This window comes from Oncorhynchus mykiss, chromosome 11 (genome assembly GCF_013265735.2).
Source record: "Oncorhynchus mykiss isolate Arlee chromosome 11, USDA_OmykA_1.1, whole genome shotgun sequence".
Classification (NCBI taxonomy): Eukaryota; Metazoa; Chordata; class Actinopteri; order Salmoniformes; family Salmonidae; genus Oncorhynchus; species Oncorhynchus mykiss.
In genome coordinates, this window is record NC_048575.1 from 39,693,833 (window position 1) to 39,710,115 (window position 16,283).

The 16,283-nt window shown below is 41.1% G+C and overlaps 1 protein-coding gene across 6 annotated transcripts in view; it reads left to right on the forward strand.

The window, feature by feature from the left end:
* Positions 1-1,077: 1,077 nt before the first annotated feature.
* Positions 1,078-16,283, forward strand: part of LOC110535018 (semaphorin-6A) — a 92,378-nt gene continuing 77,172 nt past the window's right edge. For 4 of the 6 annotated variants that reach the window (XM_036935457.1, XM_036935461.1, XM_036935460.1 and 1 more), the window contains exon 1: positions 1,079-1,488. The gene's annotated coding sequence lies outside the window, so the exon portion shown is untranslated. Of the gene's footprint in view, positions 1,489-16,283 lie in introns of all 6 variants that reach the window. The other 2 variants (XM_036935458.1, XM_036935459.1) reach the window with 2 other exon arrangements.

Sequence of the window (16,283 nt, forward strand, 5' to 3'; positions counted from 1 at the left end):
TGACATCATTCAGAATCTCGTTAATTTATGTAAAATGCACTTGACCTTTGCAGCATTATACCATTTCATAATTAAAATCATTTTTTATGTTGTCCACACTATCGAATAAATGTAGGCCGGGAACAAATGGCACAACAACTTGAAAGAGACAACAGTCTGTAGGCCTACTCATTTATCTGGGATAATAGTTTATAATCTTTTGGCCATTGACACACACACAATGATCCACCTGCATTGTAATTATGTAATAGTGAGTTACTCAAATTGCAGACTTGAATTTGCCATAATTCAAGAAGATAAAGGTGAAATGCTGTCATAAATCAGTTTACATTACTGGACTGGAACCATGAGGAAGGTGTACATTGTAAATTATATCAGCATGTCTAAATACAATTTGTTGCAGCAAGCATCTGGCCAAGTGGCTATAGTTTATTAAGGGACATAACTAATGCAGCCACCCCCATTGGGCTGTTATTTCATAAAGCAAACACTCCCGATATGAGCATGAGCCATTATGAATCCTTGGCCTTCTAGCGTGTAAGCACCTTGTAACAGATGATAAGCCTGATTTCAGTGTGTCTTGCCTCAATCTAGAGTATGACATGTTTTTGTTTTTCGTGTAGTAGACATAAAAACAAAAGTAGCTGCAACTTCAGAGGGATTTGCTGTTATTCTGATAATTGTTTTTAGGTATTTGTATTTCACCTTTATTACGGAACTCGCAAAGAAATGGGGGTACAATGCGTAACTGTGGGCATCATCATTGTCACAGCAATATTGTTTCTGACAGTTTCCGTGCAAGCCAGATAGGCTTGTGCTTCACGTTTCCATTGCCTATATAAATGTAATAGATCGTTTGTTGTTATTTCTCTTAAACGAAAATCATTCTCTGTACATAATTATTCTATTTGGTCATTTAGGCTATAATGATTCGATTTTTGCATTTATGTCAATGTCTTTTCATGGAATACCAGTGTACATCTAAAAAATACAGTCGTCATAAGAGGCACCCATGAAACAAAAGATCCTATTCCACCAGCACGCTCCAGTCTAGGGTTTATAGCTCCTCCCTGTGTGTAGCGGGTGACAGCTGGGATCGCTGTGCACTAGTAAGAAGGCTTCATCTCCAAATAGGATGACCAGCAGCTTTTGTTAGGGGACTGAGTTCGGTTGCCACGAATGGTTCGGGACGCTCCATTGTTAATTCTTGAACGCCAGGTTGGTCCTGCTCAGCTTTCTCAAATGAGTTTTTAAAACCGCTGGGTTTCAAGTGAATTTCCGATGGATATTCCGATTTGAAGAGGTGCGTAGCCTACAAGAGCGGCATGTAACAAAAAAAGCCCAAGAGGTTTAGAAAAGTAGCGTTCGCATAGTTTTTTTTATCTCTCGAAATGAGCACTGTCTGAACTGCTTTTTGAGCATTCGTTTTAATGGATTAAAGGACGAGCAATACATTTACCCCAAGGCATATCCATTCATGAGCTGAAGGTATTGTATTATGATTTTTAACCTTGGATGTGCATAATAGTAGCCTATTTCCATAGAGCCTATAAACTATAGCCTGTTTTCCAAATCACTATAGGCTATTACAAGTGCAGAACGGATGCATAACGAGGTAGTCTAGGTCACTTCAGTAACTTTATGAAATATCTGTCTGTTGCAGTTAATCAATAACCATTCATTGGGAAAGTGTAGGATTATCTTGTAAAGATAATAGGTATTTTGGCAATTTAAATATAGAATGTTTGTGCGTAAATAAGCATTTACACGAAGCCTATTATCCAAGCTGTCACGGGTCCCATTCAATATAATTTGGAAGAATTTCGACGTGCCTTTAAAGCTTCAGAAATTATAGATTATTATTGACAAGTCTCCGACAATTTTTCCCAGGTGGTGAAATCGTCTATAATTACAACGCCTGTCAATTATGGAGACAAACTCTCACTTGCTTTTACTGTGCTGTGAACTTAGGCTAGCAGGACTCAACATTATAGTCTACTTAAATCATCTGAGCTCTCCTTCGTTGTTGGGCTCTCCATGGCTGCGCAATGAGATACAATTGTCATGTGTGAGAAGACAGACGGGCATTTAGATTGTCAGTGTTGGCTAAACGAATATCACCTGTGTCTTTTCATGTGGAAAATAAGGTATTTTATCGCAGCAGGTTATTTCAATGTATTGGCCTTTATCATTCTTCAACACATCATACATTATTTATTGATGTGGATTTAAATATACAGTGGCTATTTCATAAATGTATTTTCACTTTTATTTTACCACAATTGGGTCCAACTGATTTCTGACTGACATTTCTTTAACTGATGTACTGTAGATGGTTGTAGTTACACCACTTGTCTCTCTTGTCTCTCTCTGTCTCTCTCTGCTTTTCTCTGCCTTTCTCCTCTCTCTCTCTCTCTCTCCCTCACTCCCCCCCCTCTCTCTCTCTCTCTCACTCCCTCTCTCTCTCTCTCTCTCTCTCACTCACACACACACACACACACACACACACACACACACACACACACACACACACACACACACACACACACACACACACACATAGAGAGATTAGGAGTGAAGCGTTGTCCACACAGGGTGTTTTTAGTGACTACAGGATTTATGGGCCATTTCAGGGATGGTCATTGTTGTAATTCCTCCATTCGGCATCAAATATGTGTTACATGTATGTCATGTATTTCCTTTAGAAAGAGATATAACTGGTGTGAACAGCCATATATACTGGATGCTGAGTTTACCCATTCTTTTTTACTAGGTGGGCAGGGAGGCCCCATGCAACATGCTAACACCTCAGCTCTCTCAGCCAGTTTGAATATGTCTGGGGTTGCTGTATTTACAATGGGAATCTAGTCAAGGATAAGGGATGTTTCTCAATATGTTGAAACCTCCCATTTCCTGTGTGTTTATAACAACACAATTAGGAATAGTGCTAAATGACTGTGACATTTTGGGGGAATTATTTGTAAGATGGGATGGTCTTGTAAAAACATTGATAGGAAAAAGAATAGTCTATGATCCATTATTTCATGAAATCACTGGAAAAAATAATTGATGCGTTCCCATTCTCGGCACTTCCGCATGGATATATAGTGTAACAGTAAAGTTGAGATGAGATACTGTAGAGGATATGTACTATGGGTATCTCTGTGAGATATACACTACAGCATTCTTACAGTGATGGGCAATAGTCCTGGAGCCATTTTGAAACACCTGCCATGATACATTGTTTACAAGACATACTCTGAAAGCAGATCATCCTGCCATTGATGTATGTGTACATGTGTGTCTGCCACTGTGTGACTGACTACATTTGGAGAAAGCATTGTTTTTTCTTCAAAGCAGACAAGAGGAGAAACCAAAACACCAGCATGCATTGTGGCGCCCTCTATTTGGAGCAATGCTCTGTGGGACATTTGATCTGCAGCTTCCCAACAATAGCAATGAGGTTGGCATTGTGTGTGACTGATGTGGATTTGTCACACTTGTGTGCTTGGATCCGCTGTGCAGGGGTGTAGGTTGGTATTTACATTTGTCAGTCAAGGATAGATAGACGTGCTTGGTCTTGAATAATTGATCAATGGCATGCCTATGTGTAATGAATTGAACTCAATTACTCAAAGCGAGGCCTTGTTAATCATTGTGTTCTAATTTAGTGACAATGCTATAGGTCCAACAGAGTTGTCTACTTCTGCATCTTTTATGATTGTATGTTTTATTAATGTGCAGCCAGTGTATTTTTTGTTGTTTAAACAATTTGTGTATGAGAGCATCATTAAAATCCTCACACTCGTCAACATGTGATTTATTTATGATTAACCCTTTATTTATGTATTATTTTTATTGCAGTTCTCTTTATACTTTAATCATTTAAAATTAGGCTTTCATCGCATTTTAGACAGGCTACCATAGTAGTCCACAGCATAGCAAAATAGTATACATTTTAATACCATAATCCTTTGGGGAAATTATATCCCATGTAGCCCATATTTAACTAGGCAAGTCAGTTAAGAACAAAATCTTATTTACAATGACGGCCTATCCCGGAAGACACTGGGCAATAGGACAGCGCACAATGACAGCCGGAAGTGATTCAGTCTGGATTCAAACCAGGGACTGTAGTGACACCTCTTGCACTGAGATGCAGTGCCTTAGATCACTGTGCCACTCAGGGGTCCAGTGGCAGGATATAGGCTAAGTTTCAATGTGACATGAACTGTCTTTCACTGTAGCAACTTTCACCTTCTTGCCAAATGGAAAATTATTATTTTTTGTGTGTCTGTGGGGATATTTTCCAATAACTCTATTTCCATGAGCAGCTCTGTGTGTGCCTCCTACTGATAGAAAATGTTAAACACCTTGCATCCTCCATCCACCCCCACAATAGAATGGTGTTAAGCTCAGATGAAATAAATAGCATGCTGGTGTTCAGAAGCTGCATGACATTCAGAGAAAGTTTTTTTTCCCCACACATTATTCCCCATATTGCAAATAACATGACATTGGCATCATATTTAGTGGTAAACCTCCACTCAAAGGTGAAATAGCAAAACCCATCCCATAGTATCAAACACTTGACCATTGCTCTGACAATAATATATTCAGTGAAATCCAACCCCCCCCCTAGCATTAACCCCCCCCCCCCCCCCCCCCCCAGCATTAACCCCCCCCCCCCCCCCCCTAGAATCTCAATGCACTATTTATTTTTCTTGAAGTAATAGGCCTTGTAAAATTCCCTTCCTTGTTAAATTAACATAATGGAGGTCCTTATTAGTGTCAGAATAGCCAAGGATGTACATTATGGAGCTGATTTTTGACAGAACCTCTTAAGCCAATGGCTGAATTGGCAGAGTGCCTTTTGACATGCTCACTGTTGCTCTTAAGCAATACTTTGTTCATAGAAATGAACACAATTAAATTATGATTGGCAATCCTAGGAGGAGAGTTGATGTAGCCGACCTGCCTGTGTTTCATAGAAGTTATCAGAGATGATCCACCTCTCTGGGATATGTGTTTGCAAACACAGTATAAACTGGCTGAGATAGACAAGTGTTGATAAGGCACCTAATCTGATGCCAGACAACACAGTTTATAGTATGTACAGTTGAAGTCGGAAGTTTACATACACCTTAACATTTAAACTCATTTTTTCATAATTCCTGACATTTAATCCTTTTAAATATTCCCTGTCTTTGGTCAGTTAGGATCAACACTTTATTTTAGGAATGTGAAATGTCAGAATAATAGTAGAGAGAAAGATTTATTTCAGCTTGTATTTCTTTCATTACATTCCCAGTGGGTCAGAAGTTTACATACACTCAATTAGTATTTGGTAGCATTGCCTTTAAATTGTTTAACTTGGGTCAAACGTTTCGCGTAGCCTTCTACAATCTTCCCACAATAAGTTGGGTGAAATTTGGCCCATTCCCCTTCACAGAGCTGGTGTAACTGAGGCAGGTTTGTAGGCCTCCTTGCTCACACACGCTTTTTCAGTTCTGCCCACAAATTTTCTATGGGATTGAGGTCAGGGCTTTGTTGTCCTTAAGCCATTTTGCCACAACTTTGGAAGTATGCTTGGGGTCATTGTCCATTTGGAAGACCCATTTGTGACCAAGCTTTAACTTCCTGACTGATGTCTTGAGATGTTGCTTCAATGTATCCACACATACTTTTCCTATATCTTGCTGTTGTTCTGGGATTGATTTGCACTTTTCCTACCAAAGTACGTTCATCTCGAGGAGATAGAAAGCGTCTCCTTCCTGAGCGGTATGATGGCTGCGCGGTCCCATGGTGTTTATACTTGCGTACTATTGTTTGTACAGAATAACGTGGTACCTTCAGACGTTTGGAAATTGCTCCCAAGGATGAACCAGACTTGTGGCTGTCTACAATTTGTTTTCTGGGGTCTTGGCATATTTATTTTGATTTTCCCATGATGTCACGCAAAGAGGCACTGAGTTTGAAGGTAGGCCTACAGATACACCTCCAATTGACTCAAATGATGTCATTTTGCCTATTAGAAGCTTCTAAAGCCATGACATAATTTTTGGGAATTTTCCAAGCTGTTTAAAGGCAGTCAACTTAGTGTATGTAAACTTTTGACCCACTGGAATTGTGATACAGTGCATTATAAGTGAAATAATCTGTCTGTAAACAATTGTTGGAAAAATTACTCTTGTCATGCACAAAGTAGATGTCCTAACTGACTTGCCAAAACTATAGATTGTTAACAAGAAATGTGTGGAGTGGTTGAAAAACGACTTTTAATGACTTCAACCTAAGTGTATGTAAACTTCTGACTTCAACTGTAAATAGTTAAATGTGTACTGTACTTATACAGGTGAGTGACCATGAGTCACAAACAGCACTTGCTGTGAACACTCATTATGAACAACGGTGGCTTCCGGTTGTGTTTAGCTCATTGGGTGCTCATGAGGTGTGCATGACACTGTGTTGACGGGGTGCTTGTTGCGTGCTTTGCAGGCCCTCCTTCCACCTTCTGTGCCTCGGTGTGTGGCAGTGTATCACAGAGAGGAGCGTGCATCTATCCCCCTCCCTAGGCCCATCTCGATTGGCACTGCATTTCTCATCTATTAATCATTGAGGCTGCTCTCTTATTCGGTTGCCATAGTTTCAGGGCCAGATACGGTGTTGGGGTGCCCAGAGAAGGCCAGGAGAGATTTCAGGGCAGCACTCGGATCAGCACTCTCCATGGGTGTCTGCTTGAAAAGGCTAAATGGTTTCCACTTTCATCTCACAGCGGTGCGCTCCCTCTATAGAAGGAGGAAGAAAATGTAAGGAGGCTTTCACAGTAGGCCTTATCCCTGGAATCATGTGTCTTTCACTGGCGACAATATGGGTCTTATTGTCCTCCTGGGTTTGCAATGGGTGATCTCAGAGATAGAATTGGCCTCCATTATTACACAGAATGTGTTTGGAGAGATTAATTTTGTTGTCTGGTATCACTCTCCACCAAGAAAGATATCAGTATGTTGAGGCTACCAGTGTGTTGAGCATTTGTTTTTCATTCCTCTAAGATGGTCTTTCTTGGCCGTGTTGTACCTCCCAAATGAGTCTGTAATCTATGTTTACTCTTGTAATGGTTTAATGTGGCCATATTGTTGCTGTATCATATTAAACTTTGCCTGTGGTATTTTCAGGGGAGCTAGTGGGCAAAGCCCTCTAATCATGGGACTTTCTTCTTGGCCTTTCATGTGGGCCACATTAAGAAGAAAGAACCTTGTCACTGTTAGTGCCATTGGGATGTAATCCAAGCCTGGGTGATTTAGACACTGCAATTCTCTCATCTGGGTGACCTTTCTGGAGGGAATCCTACCATGGGTTTATAATGGAGAATTGGCCTGTTTGCTCAATTTACCCATGCAGACGTTTTATGGCTTTAAAGTGATATGATTGTAAACTCAGTGACATAATTTTTTTAGGTGTAGGTGACTGGCGAGGGGGCAGGGCTTGTGGACTATTGTTAGTCTGTTATTTATGTGGAGAAATGCACTGTGTAAAGTGCTATGTGAGGGATGCTGCTCTGAGGCAAGGTCTATCTCGAAAGCTTTGATCAAAGTACACCCGTGGTTAGTAAGTGTTATTTAATAGAGCAAATGTCATTTGTAATGCCCTCCCAAGTCATGTAACCTTTCAGACGATGACAGATTTTTTGCAATAGTGCTTTATGAGGTACAGTATTTCCAAATTCCTTATTTTACCTATATGAAAGCAATCTCATCAATTGACGGCTTTTACACGTTAGTTTATTTAAAGATAAATCAAATTGACATATATTTTTCATTAGCTCTAAGTAAGGGATGTTACTACAGACATACAAGAAAGAAGGATCAGTCACTGTTGCTGGCTACAAATTTTAAAAAACTAGAGTCTTTTTCCATTTCTGAATCCAATCAGGACAAGAAGTTGAACAATAATACCTCTGTGTGTACATTTATGACATACCTAATGAACAAATTGCAGCCAATGTTGCGTGGTCGTGTGGCTGGTAGGAGACGCACACGACCACAGGGCCCCCAGTGTTTCAGCACTCCTGCCTATCCATCAGCTCAGGTGGACCGGTGGGCTGGGAACACTTATCATCACTCTCATAGAGGCCACACAATGTCCCCCTTGCTCACATTTCACTCAACCCTGATTAAATGTATGGCAACGGATGCTGCATTGTTCCATGCATAGTGATGTGTTCATTATCTAAATTCTCATCTTATTAGGCAAGCAGCACAAGGTTAGTGTGTGCAGGCGGAGGAATACGCTGTTATTATGAGGCATGTTGCTGTGATTGAGCTCTACATTTTATTGAGAAATGCACAAACAGTATTCACAACACTGTTGACGACTACCATACTTTTACTATGCATTTCAGATGAATGTGAATGCTCTGGCTGCACTAGCCATTTGATGTGTTTAAATGGTAGTATTTCGATCAACGTCACTTGTTTACATCCTGTGTACAACCATCAACTTGGCTCTTTATTGATTATGCTGCTAAGGTAATTGAACACTTGATTATTTAATTGCGTTTGGAGACCGTATTAAGATGCATGGCCCTGTTCTCAGGCGCAGCAGTCGCTGAGAATATGGTTTGACTTCACAAATGCAGGTTTTTCATGAATCTTGTTCTGGAGGCAGCTCTGCAGAACGGTCACTAGCTGGCACAGTCACAAAGTCATAAAATCTGATTTAAACCTAACCTCAACCCTAACCTTAACCGCACAGCTAACCCTGATGCCTAACCCTAACTTTAAATTAAGCACATTTTTATTACCATGAATTTTTACAATTTAGCCAATTTTGACATTGCAGTTGGCCTAGGGATAAATCACCCAGTTCTGCCTCCAGGACAAGACTCGTGACAATAAGCATCAGCACGCTTCACAAACAGTCTGAGAATCTGTTAGAGCATCCTCCCATTTGTTTTCTTCCACATGCCATTTTTTTATGCGTTCAAACAGGTTCCTCAACGACTGTCCATTTTAAGTAGGTAGTTAATTATGAAAAATTACTATCAGCAATTCATTAGTCACCCCCTCTTAGGTTTCGGTTGGCTCCCCTGTCAGTCGGTTAGTGCATGTGAGCTAATGCAAGGTAACCAGAGAGGAAGGGAGGAGACAATCTACAGGCAGCGCAGCACAGCTCCTGTTCATCATCTGACCTACATAAGAGAAGGATCCTCTGGTACTGTTGTTTCTGGAACAGTATTTCTTTCTACCTGACTTTGATCTCCACTCCTCTCAGGGTGATGCTGTGTGGATTTATTTCCCTCTGTAGGCCCATTGAGGTGTAGCCTTACTGCCTGCGTCCATACTGGACCTATGTCCCAGTGCCAGCTAGCCAGCTAACTAAATTCCCCTGCATGGTGTATGTAGACACTATCTAAAGCAAACACTATTTAATGTGGCCTCGGTAGATAAGATGGGTCATTGCTGTTAAATGGTGGCGCCGTTGTGTAATCACTCAATTCTCACACTAACAGGTGAATGGCTTAATGTGGCCTTGTGTTATACAGGCTGGCTGCTCCTGACTGTGGTTGAGTCAGGAGTTGTAGAAAAGGTTATGTTGTTGAATCAGGGTTCCAGTTTCAATATATTGTTTGTGCAAAAATGACTATAGAAGTAATTAGCCAATGATTGGTGTAAGAGTCACTTCATCACATTCGATGAAAGCGGAGATCATGTCACGTTCTGACCTTTATTTCCTTTGTTTTGTCATTATTTAGTATGGTCAGGGCGTGAGTTGGGGTGGGCAGTCTATGTTTGTTTTTCTATGATTTGGGTATTTCTATGTAGTGTCATTAGTTGTCTCTGATTGAGAATCATACTTAGGTAGCCTGGGTTTCACTGTGTGTTTGTGGGTGTTTGTTTCCGTGTCTGTGTTTTTCACCACACGGTACTGTTTTGGGTTTCGTTCATTCCACGTTTATTGTTTTTGTATTCAGTTGTTCATGTGTACATTTTCGTATTAAAAGAACCATGGACATTTACCACGCCGCATATTGGTCCTCTGATCCTTTTTGCCTCTCCTCTTCGGAAGAAGAGGAGGAAATCCCTTACAGATCAATTGAGTTAGTGATTTCAACAAATTTTTCAAAAAATCATCTGCTTAACAACTACCTCAAGAACTACCTCAGGAAAATCAGAACTCATGGTAGTGCCAACTACAGTATCTCTTAGGGATGGCTGTAATTGTTCCAGAGTAACAGACAGACAGAATTAAATACCCAAGGACCCCATATTTCTCAGCTCCACCATGAGTGCAGTAATAAGGCGTGATTTTTCTATCCAAAGTGCTCATTGCTTTCCCTTAAGGCAATGTCGACAGTTATTACTGCATCACGGTAATTTCCATGGCAATAATGCTGGACTAATTGATAGAGTAAATACTACAGCTGCATCGCTCTAAAATATGTCCTGAATGGAAGTATGAATGGAGCGTGGCTCTATTCTTTCCCCACTGTACAATTCCCCACACAGTTTTAGTTCCTAATTCTTCACGCCACCATATTGAAATTGAAGAGAGGTTGCGGTTGGAGGAATATTGATTTTAGCCAATCGAATGTTAGCAGAATCTTGGGTGCTTTTTATAGCCATTAGTAATGATTATTTATTCACGTGGACGCATTGTATTACATCTTGGAGGTTATTATGCGGACACAGAGATACTAATCAATGAAAGCATTAATACTCCTGTTTGTCCTGTACTCTCAAACAACTGCCTCCTCCCTCCCCCAGAGTCAAAAGCTTTGACAAACAACTCATGTTGTTCAAATGGGCCAATGTGTTTTGTCATCGTCATGTGGGTTGGTCATAAGAACGGCCTTGCCCTAGTTGCCAATGAGATTGGCAAGAAGAAATCGGCCCAAGAAGAGGTTATTATTCAGAAGGCATGAGTCGAGAAAAAAGGGCCTAACGTAGAATAATTAAGGTGGAGTCACATTTTACTTGAAAACAATCGCAAACTACCCGGGGAATAGATATACTGTACGTGTGTCTTGGTATTGGATAACATGGATATAGAACTGAATCCTCAGTCTCTAGAGTTGGGCCCTGATGTTTGACTAGATACCAGAGAATGCTAGTGATAACATAAGCCTTTTATGGCATTGTGACGGTTGAAACTCAAGATGGCAAACCCAGTTATAAAACAGTTGTTGTTGCTGTTTTTCTTAAGTGCCCTTTGCGTGGGTTATGGCATGGTCTGGGTACGTGAGCCACTCTGGTGTCTAATGGGCAGGGCATGGCGTATAAAGTATCGGTTGGACATGTACTGTGGGTCAGATATCCTAGTGGTCAGATGAGTGGCTGATCATGTGGAAGACAGAGTGATTAGGTTTCCTTCGTGTTGTTGGAGTCCGATGTCTGCTAGAACTCCTCAATCGGTGCCATGTTTGACTATCACATGTATGCGGTATATGAAATGGTGTATCCTACATGTGATATGATGAACAATGGAACTACAACTTGATTAAAGTTCTCCATTTCAGGTTATGTTTCCACCCACCCCATAGGTGAGAATGTAAACTAGAAGTTGATCATAATAACCTATTCACCAACCCCAATAGGCCCATGTTGTGTATAGGGTCAACAACATGATATTTCCTGTGTTCAGGATATGGATGCTGTTGGATGTGGTGGATTATTGTGTCAGAGGATTGATATGATAGAGAATCAGAACAAGGTGGTGGTATTGCATTCACCTTTACATTCTCAAGTGTGGATAAGGAATGGCATCGTTACGTAAAGAGATCTCCATGATTATGCCTGGCCTCTCAGTGCACAGTATGGTAGGTAGTTCTTTGGGTGTGTGTGTGTGTGTGTGTGTGTGTGTGTGTGTGTGTGTGTGTGTGTGTGTGTGTGTGTGTGTGTGTGTGTGTGTGTGTGTGTGTGTGTGTGTGTGTGTGTGTGTGTGTGTGTGTGTGTGTGTGTGTGTGTGTGTGTGTGTGTGTGTGTGTGTGTGTGTGTGTGTGTCTGTGTGTTGTCTGTGTGTGTGTGTGTCTGTGTGCCCCCTGTGAACCAACAGTGCTTGCATCCTGTGCATACAGCAGCAGGGCACACAAGCGCTCATTGTACACTTCAAATAGCAGTGCTTGAGTACAGACAGTTTTGTCCCCGTGGAGATCTGTCAAGGTTATACATTATTCCACAGTTTTCATATGGTAATCATTTCTGGACTTTTCAAATGGAGTTGTTTTAATGAAAGTAGTCGTTCATTGTATGCTCCTTAATGGAATGTGACAGCCTGTACTGTTTAGGTGGCTTAATTGGCCCTCCATAGAGATTGAAGGGTAGAAAGGTGAAAGGAAGAGGAGCCTTCCTTATAACACAGCCAACACGCTTCACTGGCAATTCTAGTTAGTATAAAACCCATTGTTTTATTGGCAAACACAGAACAATAGACGGATGCACTCAACTTCCCTCTTTTAATGAGGACATTGTCAAGAACTATCATCATTATAATGACATTTCTGTTGATTTCCTATTTACTGTATACAGTAGCCATTACAATGACGGGGTTGAGGAATATTTCTGAATTCGTTTTTTTTTTGTTGCCAGTTACAAATGTTTGTCTGTGTGCTTCATCCAGTGAGACATCAGCTGTTTATGTGAGGTTTTCGAATCATTGTTATTAAGTCCTATTTTCCTGGAACCGAGAACACTGATTGACCCCGGTAGGTTTTGTTTATGACACCAAGTCCTAAGTGGATGTGGTTATTGTCGTTGTATGTCTATGCCAGATTAAAGCTATCTTGGCTGCAGAGACCAAGTTAAAAGGCGAGGTGCAAGGCCACAGGAAGCGAGACCTTCCCAGACCTTGCTGAATAGAAAGGTTTTCTTTTATTTGACTTAGTGGCACTAAATCTCTGTAGCTATTTTAAAGTGATGCTCTGGAACTTTTGTTTAATTTCAACCAGTAGTTTTGGAATTGGTCCCCGTTTTTAGTGTACTACATCATTCAATTGTGAACTATGTCATCCATTTCGTATGTTACCTCCTGCAAATGTACATTTTCTGGGCAATTTGATTAATATGTTATGAATCCAATTCGTACAATACTGTATGTTACAAATTTGTTGTGCTTAAGATCTCCCCTAGCCTTATGGACACACCACCTCCCCCTTTTAATGTGGCATAAACACAACCAGTCATGACAATCAAACAATCACTTAAGAAAGGCGCTCCTGTAGGCTACCCGTCCACTCACAAAGTAATTTCACCATCCAAACCACAACAGTGCACTGTGCACCCGCATTTTGATTAAAGGAAAGAGACATCTGTTAACAAACACCAACGTGTATTGTAATTACATTATGTGATAGTCATTAGGCTTACACTTGTAGCCTGAGTTGATGCATGCACTGTTGTCCACTCGCGCCTCGATCTCGGTCTTGTCATCTCTGCCTTGTCTGTGAGCATCTCGGCCACTCATCTCTGCCTTGTCTGTGAGCATCTCGGCCACTCATCTCTGCCTTGACAAAATGTAAGTGTTTTTTCTCAAACCACAATGCAATTTTGAGAGTATACCACTCGGTTTCCAGTCAATTCGCAAATGTTTCATATGGCTGACATACAGAAATATTAAATAATGGTCTAATAGCCTATAGTTTATTGGGCGTGTTGTATTAATTATGATAGGCTCACGTTTTACTGGCGTACCCCCACTATTTATTTTGCCGGGACGCCGTACCGGACCGTACCACCTTACTTTCACCCCTGCCCTTAACTTCACACAGCCCTGTCAACCTTTTCACTCAAGAACTCGCTAATCTCCACATGAGAAGATCATGTTGAATTAGGCACTCTGAATCTGCATAACTCCTCTGGCTTATACTGTTGCAAAATTCAGGTCGGTATTTCTCTGGCGTGTTGACTAAAAGAAGGATACAATTCTCACTGACTGACCAGTGGTGCATTAAATAGCCTGCCTGAGCACGGTTGATTATGAATAACAAAACTGTATGTGTGTCACTTACCACGAAGATAATTATTTTCACCAAGTGTTTTTGCATCTCTGAAATTTAAAAGGGAGAGGAGAATGTTTTTGTAATGACTTTTTCCGATGTTTATTTTCCTCAGAGTGGTGCACACAGGTCTAGAGTGTGGTATAGTTTGGGATGATGTTACTGGTGTGAGTTAGTACCAGCGACAGTTCCACAGTGGGAAGCCAGCTCTGGTGGGGAGACCTCATGTCCAGATTTGGCCTACATTCCAGACACTCAGTGGTCCGTCTGAATTCTATGGCCTGAGGTGAAAGAACCGGGGGAAAGAATCGAGGTTAGTCCTGGGGTCAGTTTGTATGTGGCTGTGGATGTGTGTGCATATGCCTGTGTAGAAGTAATTTATTCAAGATAGATGTACCAAATATTAAAGGATAAGCCTGTGGTGCTGTCGGTATTGCTGTAGTGGATATCCAGGTGTATTGAAGCAATTCTCTGAAGTATGATGGAGAGCAGATTAGCTATTTTGGATGTTGTAGGAGGACTGTTTGGAAAATCTACAAATGAAGTTGCGGCATTGTAATTAAAGGATGTCTAAAATGTACAATACTATTAGGATGGATGTGGCACCACAGCAAATATGGTTGTAGGTTGAATTCAGAGTAATGACTACTAAGACCTTCTCTTTCTCTGAAAAGGTTTGAAGTCAAATGGCCATAAAAGCTGTCAACACATTTGATTCTATGGCTTGTCCATCTTGTTCATCTGCAGGTTACGTCACCAGCATGCTGCCTTGTTTATTTAGATAATGGATGTTAAGCACTGTTGTTGTTAGCGTCACTTGGTGATTGATGGGGAAAAATCCACCTCAACTGACCTGGAAAGCCAGCATGCACTGCTGTTTACCTTGTGAGACATACCGAGACAAACAAGGTATTGAATTTCATAACAACGTGTAACTGTGGGATCCAGACGTAGGGTATACTAATTTCAAAAACTAGAAGCATTACACTGCACTGTTAACAGTTAAGGCTTCATAGGCATAACTGAGGTTATATGCATGGACTGTTTGGAGGTCCCTCTATTCATTGGTCATGTCCCATAGTGGTTGGCTAATTGGTCGTCCCGGCTAGCTACTTTTTGTCCTGGGCTCTCAAAAAGGTGTGTGGATGGAGTTATAGAAGGCACACATGGGGGAAGAGGGAAGCAGAGTTCCTATACAACGCTGTGCTGGGAAGAGCTGAACCGAAGGGGGTCTCACCGGTTTGGGGGAACAGATCCTGCCAGTTGTTGGCCTCCACAAGTTAGCCTTGACCCACATAGCCACCCATGTGTGAGACGTTTCTTTATAGAGCTCCTCTCACTTGAAACATTGAAATATGGGTGTTCCTGAATCTCCCTGCTTGTTTTCTCCACTGGGACCGAGAGGAGGCCCCATGTGGGCTGACATTGTTCCCCCCGACCCAAGGACAATAAGCCAGTTGGCTCTGCCAAGCAGAAGAGTGCTTCATTCTGGGAGAGAGTATTGATTGTTCTATAGGCTGAATGTCTTCAGCTGCGCTAGGATACAGGGAGAGGTCGTTATTGCTCCTGAATCATGGAATCATAGACGTTAGTGGGTCTTTAACATACTCCATGTTGATTACGCTGGTAGAAGAATTATATGTTTTTTGAGGATAATGTATTCTGTGTAATTAGCACCTGGCCTCTAAAAGCACATTCAGAGACATTACAGTGGCTGTGTAAGGGCTGCAAAGCTATGTGATTCAAGAAGGGATATGCTGAATGAGAAAATGGCTAAATTCTCTACTGTTGATTTTATTGTCTCTTAGGCTTTTTACCCATTTAGGAGTCAGTGCTTTATTTGTGTGAAGAAGCCAATGACCTAATCTTGATACTTTATCTTAAAGGCATAAAGACTATGAATCAGTGAATTGTGAGCGATGAGTAGGTCATGGATCATTATAATTTACCCCCTTTCCATTTGGCCATGATTAGTGTTCCTGTACGGTCTGAGAACATATAATTGAAGTAAGTCAAGTGATTGTGATGATAACTTAGGCAACCTATAACCCCTCACCTGTTTTACCACCAACAAACCACACACACACGCACGCACGCACGCACGCACACACACACACACACACACACACACACACACACACACACACACACACACACACACACACACATACAGAGGGTTGGGTAGGTTACTTTCTAAATGTAATCAGTTACAGTTAGTAGTTATCTTTTTGGATTACTCTGATTACTTTCAGTTACTTTGAAATGACTTTCCCCTTAAGATGCATTAGGA